Genomic DNA, 6,000 nt, shown 5'->3' on the forward strand with positions numbered 1-6,000 from the left:
GTGAAGGGAACAGAAAGCCACTGGATGGAGCAGCTCAGCTTTTACATACAGCTGGAGCCCTGCAGTAAGTTGCCTTTCTCTTCCCTGGTCCCTGGGACAGAGCACCTGAAAGGTGAAAGCCATGACAAGTGGCTCAGTTTCACCTTTTAGCTAGCTGTGTGGCTACAGCCTTGCTGGTCATGACTGATGTCATTCTGTTACTGCAGCTCCCAATTTACCACATCTGTAAGGGTACACAGCACTACTCCCATGGCTCATACAGCTAAACACCATGGAGCCTGGATGACCTGTCGCCTGCCCTGGTTGGACTCCCTGCACTTGCTGGTGCCAGCAGTTCTCCTCCAGTGACCATTCTTTCACTTTCCTTGCTAAACTCAGCAATTCTAACCACACAAGCACTTCATTTTATTACTGTCATAAAATATTTTGGTGGGTCAGTGTGGAAAACAAATACCGCCGCAGAATATGAAGTATCAGATGCCTCAGTCCACGGGAGGTAGAAAGGAAAAAGGGGTGAATGGTTCCTAGCAGCATTTATGCATGACTTTATTGGAGCAGACCATGAAATAGGACATAGAACAAGTAATACAATGAAAAGTGCAGTAATACTGTATGGTTTTACGTGTCCCTTGCCCAAAGTTACAGGCTGTAGCAGCTCCTTTCAACATACTTTCTTAATTCAAGTTCAGCAGCCTTCTTTCTCTTCCTGAAAATGTGCAAACCTTTAACATATCTCAAGGGATAATTCAAAACTCTCCCAGAGAACGAAATATTAATTAGAGAAAAGAATCTCACTGTAGCTCAGCACTGTGTGGCCTCTAGGAAGCAGAGGAGCCCAGACCTAAAGTGCCTCCTTTGTGTGGGGCTTTTGTTCCCCACATTCCACCCACTCCACACTGTCACAGCTGATAATACCTCAAAGTCCACTGAAAGAAAACTGTCATGGCTAAGTGTACCTTGGCTGCTTATAGAGAATATAAGCTATTAACGAGCTTGTTATTTTGAGCAGGATTTACACAAATTGTTCCCCATCCAGCATTTGGCATAAGCAGTGATGACAACTTTTCAACAGATGCTAGCATGGAGAGAACAAAGATGCTGTGGCTTCAGACCATCTGCAGGGATTAAGCCTTCATCAAGTGAGGTGACTTTTTTCTGCTCTTGAGACAAAAGAAACTTTTCTTTCCCTCTACCTAAACACTTCAGTTTCTCCAAGACACCATTTCATTGCCACACTCGTTCACCATGGCTCATCTATCAGAGAGTCATCTGCGAACCACTGATTTTTTTCCCCCCTCAAACATCCAGGCAGATCTGGATGCTCAATAATTCTTCAGCTGATCAGTGGTTGCAACTTTCTACTTGATCCTGTTTCAGGAAGGTTCTGGCTGCTCCTTAGGCCACCAGCACTGGAAGAAATCTGAACTAACCACAAATTTCCCAAGAAAGTGACCCCACTCAGCAATTCATTATGTGTGATTCTAGGCACCACTGCTTTTCTTAAGCTTCCAAGCTATGTCTAGAGTAAAATGAAAAGATAGATCACCCAGAACATTGTGATTCTTCATCATCTGTACAGTGTCACAAATACTATCTGAACAATTAACATCAGATAAGAAACTCTGATGCTTGTTTTCTGTATGCTTTGACTGGATACAGCAGCATATGAGGAATAAGCAACATCAGAGGGTCCCATTTTGTGATAGCAAGAACCACGCGGCTGGCAGCTTCCTTGACCCAAAGCCCACTAAGGTACGTGGTGATTTACCTTTTTATTTGATGTAGGGCATAACTTAGAAGCTTAAGAAAAGCTGTGACACTTAATGACAGAAAAGTAGTTAATATCAGTTTCAGGCCTTACTGCAGGTCCCACACCTCTCTCAAGAGCTGTCCCATGAACTGTTATGGCTGTCACCCAGGTGGTTACCCTTCTGCTGTGAGAGAGACACAAAGCACATTGATAAATCTCACATGTGATAGGGCAATGCGTGTTTTAAGAATCACATATCCACAAAAAAATCCACATAAAACTTTCCTACCATTTCTGTTATGAAGCACCCATACCTTGGTAATGTCAAAACAGACTTATAAGTGGGAGGCACATACAATCTTTGCCATTGCCACAGGAACATCATTTCATGCACAGCAGGAAATTTACAAGCAAAATAAAAGCTAAGATTGATTGGGAGAGGTGAAAGGAAGAATACTCACAGACTCTTCATTTGCAGGCTAGGACCACAAGGTGAGAGGCTGTTGGTATGGAGTAAGACAGGCCACAGTGAGAAAGGGCATAGATTTTCAGGTCAGAGGTTGGTTATCCTGCTACACCTGTGGAAATAAATGTGGATGTAAAGAGCAGACTCTGTTTCCACAGATTCTGCATTTGCTGTAAAAAAAAAAAATATCACTTACTGTTTGCCTAGTGCTATTGACATTGGAGGTCTGCACAGTGCTTGCTGCTCAACTTTCCTCCAGTCCCTCTGCAAGCCATTAAGGAACATTAATATGACTGTTGACTCACAATGCAGGTAGCCCCCTCTCCCAGTTCTTTGGCTGGTCTAATTAACTGGTACCTCACCAAACTAGAAAGCAAAACAGCCATTCCTAATCTATTCCTGACCTTCCTCCTCTATCTTTCTCATTCAACAACATCAATTCAACCATCACCCAACAAAAGCTTCATGAAATACTTTTTCCTGAGTTTTAACAATCTTAGCTTATTAAATGAGGAGCAGGGGAAAAAATAAACCCATAAAACCAATACAGCCAGGTGTAGCAATTGGACAGATCAACACAATGGGAAAGGCATTTCAACAGAGATGTGATGATGGAAGGACCAGCACAACAGAAAGGTGCTATAAAGGAAGGGAAGAAGATTGCTCACCCATATTGGAAGATTCCAGGCTCACAGGGAAAAGCTTCACCAAGAAGGGATCTCCAGGAAGAGATCCTTTCCCCCTGCCAGTCAGCCCTTAAATGAGGTCTAAGAGAGGTGCAGCCAGGCTCCACCCTTCCCTACCACACAGCTGAATTGCCTTCACCTGTGCTCCCAGGGCTGACCAGGTCCTTTCCCAGGTGCTCAATCAGGATTTGGACCGTGACTCAACAGTTCCCATACACCAGGGAATTTCTTTTTTATTCATGCTTGCCTCGCAGTAAACAAAAAATGTTACGAACCACTAATGGGACAATGTTAGCATGCCTCTTTCTGTCTCTTTAAATGGATATTCTTGGACTTTGGAGGACTGACTATAAGCCAAAGAGCATCTGCTCCCAGTTTTGTCTCTAAAGTGCAGTCATGGTGGGTGCACCTCAATAGCGTGCTCTCCTTTGCAGCAACACTGGCTGGGAGGAGAGGGGAGACGGGGTTTAAGGGAGAAGAAGCCCTCAGGTGAGCTCATCATAATCATTTCTTGGAGCTCTTTGCTTAGCTCTGTTTGGCCTTTGACAAGTAGCGACCATGTATACCTCATTCGCTGTGAACTGACACACACCCACCAGGACACGGAACACAGAGCCCTTCCAGATGTGTCCTGAGTGTCCTGTGCCTGCAAGGAGGAGCACAACAGACACTGCGTGCACAAGTAAGGGGCTGCATGAGAAGCAGAGATTTCTGAGCATGTCTTTTGGATATCTTCTATCTCACAGCTTGCTCACAATGATACATACGTCAAAGACTGAAAATTGAGGCTGTCTGACCCCAATCTCCCAGACCTCTGAAAATGGTTGTGTCTTCTTATATCATTCTTGTATCACCGGTCAACAGTGATCTTGAATTTCTTTTTTTTTTTTTTCCTAATAATATATTTTATTTACCAGCAGTGAGCATTATGCCTCATAATACATTGTCCTACATAACCCAATCCCCTTTTAAAATGGAATAACAGAGTTTGAAAGAAAACATGACTTAGAAGATTAAGAGGTAGGATCAGAAGTAAGCCACCTGTCAGACAGGATAAGAACACATGATTTTTTTCCTTTGGATTTAAGCAGTCATTTAAATGTAATAGTCATATGTTTTAGTGTTCGCTATAAGGTCTAATTTTAAAGAATTTGTGCAAAATAAATGAGCGTCTCCCATTTACAGCCATATTTTCAGCTATTATCTCCTTCACTGCTCTAGCCAATAACAAGGAACCAGCCTCTATTATACTTATCCCTTGTCAGCAGCAATTTATTTATATGCAGACATCCAGGGAAATGTCTTTCTCAGACCGATCTCTATGCTGGCCCTGAACAGCCATCAAGCACTGAGCCAGGTGAAGCCCTCCAGATGCACACGTCTGTCTCAGGAATCCCCATTAATCGCAGTACGTGTGCGGGTACAGACTTGCACAGGCCTGATGAACAGACTGTTATTCCAAGAGATCAGCAGACGGGTGTATTCCTTATATATGTGTGTGTGTGTATGTATACATACATATATGTATGCATGGTACAAAAAACAAACTAACCCTAGACATAATAATGACTAAAGCCATACTTCACATTATTATTCGTTGTTATTGCTATTAAATGGCTCTTACACAGCCCTACAGTACTTTGGATCTTAATCGCCTTTTGTGGTATAAAATGGTCCAAACAGCTGCTAAACGGAACAAAAGTGTAATCCATCAGTATCGATTAGAACAAACATAAACATCCCATTTCCTTGCAGACAAACGTGGCACAGCCTGAGCAGCATGCTCCAGCCGTCAGAAGGTCCCTGAGCTCCAACAGCGAGGACAAGTGGGGTGCCTGCCTGCTCCAGGCACATGGCACAGCTGAAGGGAGTTCTGAGGAGTGGGGATGTGGCAGGCTGGGAGAGGCTGGGGGCCCACAGCTTCACCAGTGTCCCGGCCTTTGTGCTTTCTGGAGCTGGAGGCTGGCAAAGGGCAGTCTGTGAGCTGCACTGAGCCAAGCTTGCAGGGCTGGCAGTTTCTCGTTCTGCTAGGCACATCCCGGCTCCCCACCAGCTGTGGCACGGGTGCAGGTGGCTGGGAAATGCCCATGGCTGGAGGAAGAGGCTGACTGAGAAAGTCTGGCTTTGTGAACCAGAAATGCTTTGTCTGATTGAATTTGAAACTTATAAACCTGAAACCAATCAGAAAAATGTTTCTTCCTTTGAAATGCACAGCTATTTAGAACAAGTACACATTGCTGTTCAGCTCAGGTTCCACGGAAAGCAGGCTCGCATCACTCCATGCCTCCCACCTGGCAGGTTGGGCTGGGATAGATGGGATCCTACTCACCAGTCCTACGTATGCTGCAGCTTCACGCTGAATAACCTACAGAAGGCTGGAGAGTCAAGCACTTAGTGGGCAATTTGTGCTGACTAAATGTACATAGAAGTGCATGGCATGATGCTGTTTGTGCAACCATGGCAAGGACAGAGTCCCCAGTGCAACACTAGGGAGGAAAAGACCAACCACTCATCATAGTCAAGACAGCAAGACAATGTCTGATGGGGAAAAGAAAGGGGGAAGGGAGGAAAGAAAAAGTGATGGATCTAGAAAGGACATCATATCTTCACCAATGGATAACTGTTACTGCTGTCAGCCACCGCTTTGCTATCTTCCATCTTCCTCAAGTGCATAGCTATGGATGGACTGAATGGCATGTGCTTTCTCCAGACCTTGTGGTTGCTGAAGTGATCACAGAAATGAGCACGGGTTCATCCTGATGGACATTTGGCACACTGGGACTCCCTGCGTGACTTGTGCTTTGCCACCAATTCCAGCTGAGGTGTAAGAAGTTTCTGTGTCTGATCTGTCTCCTGTAGAAGTAGGAAGTGCACACTGGGTCTCAGTGTACAGCCAGCTGTGCTTCAGGCAAGTGCTGGAGGCACTGGCGTTGGCAGACAGCTATGGCATGCTGAAGAAATCCCCCGATGTACACCAATGGTAATATTACACTTTTGAGTCTGGGACTCTATGCGAGTTCCTCTTATCCAAACTTTCAGGGTCTAAATGTTCCTCTGCAACAATTATCAACAACATGGCTTTGTTAAAAGCTAGAAGA

The 6,000-nt window shown here is 44.6% G+C and overlaps 1 long non-coding RNA gene across 1 annotated transcript; it reads right to left on the minus strand.

The window, feature by feature from the left end:
* Positions 1–534: 534 nt before the first annotated feature.
* Positions 535–2,950, minus strand: LOC122184987. Its single transcript, XR_006180686.1, has 4 exons — positions 2,885–2,950; positions 2,413–2,480; positions 2,212–2,328; positions 535–1,934 (listed from the first exon to the last, which is right to left on the minus strand). It is a non-coding gene; the product is annotated as an uncharacterized LOC122184987 (long non-coding RNA).
* Positions 2,951–6,000: the final 3,050 nt, after the last annotated feature.

The sequence above is a fragment of the Lagopus leucura genome, unplaced genomic scaffold, assembly GCF_019238085.1.
Source record: "Lagopus leucura isolate 7727_CA_CO unplaced genomic scaffold, USGS_WTPT01 Super-Scaffold_100026, whole genome shotgun sequence".
Taxonomy (NCBI): Eukaryota; Metazoa; Chordata; class Aves; order Galliformes; family Phasianidae; genus Lagopus; species Lagopus leucura.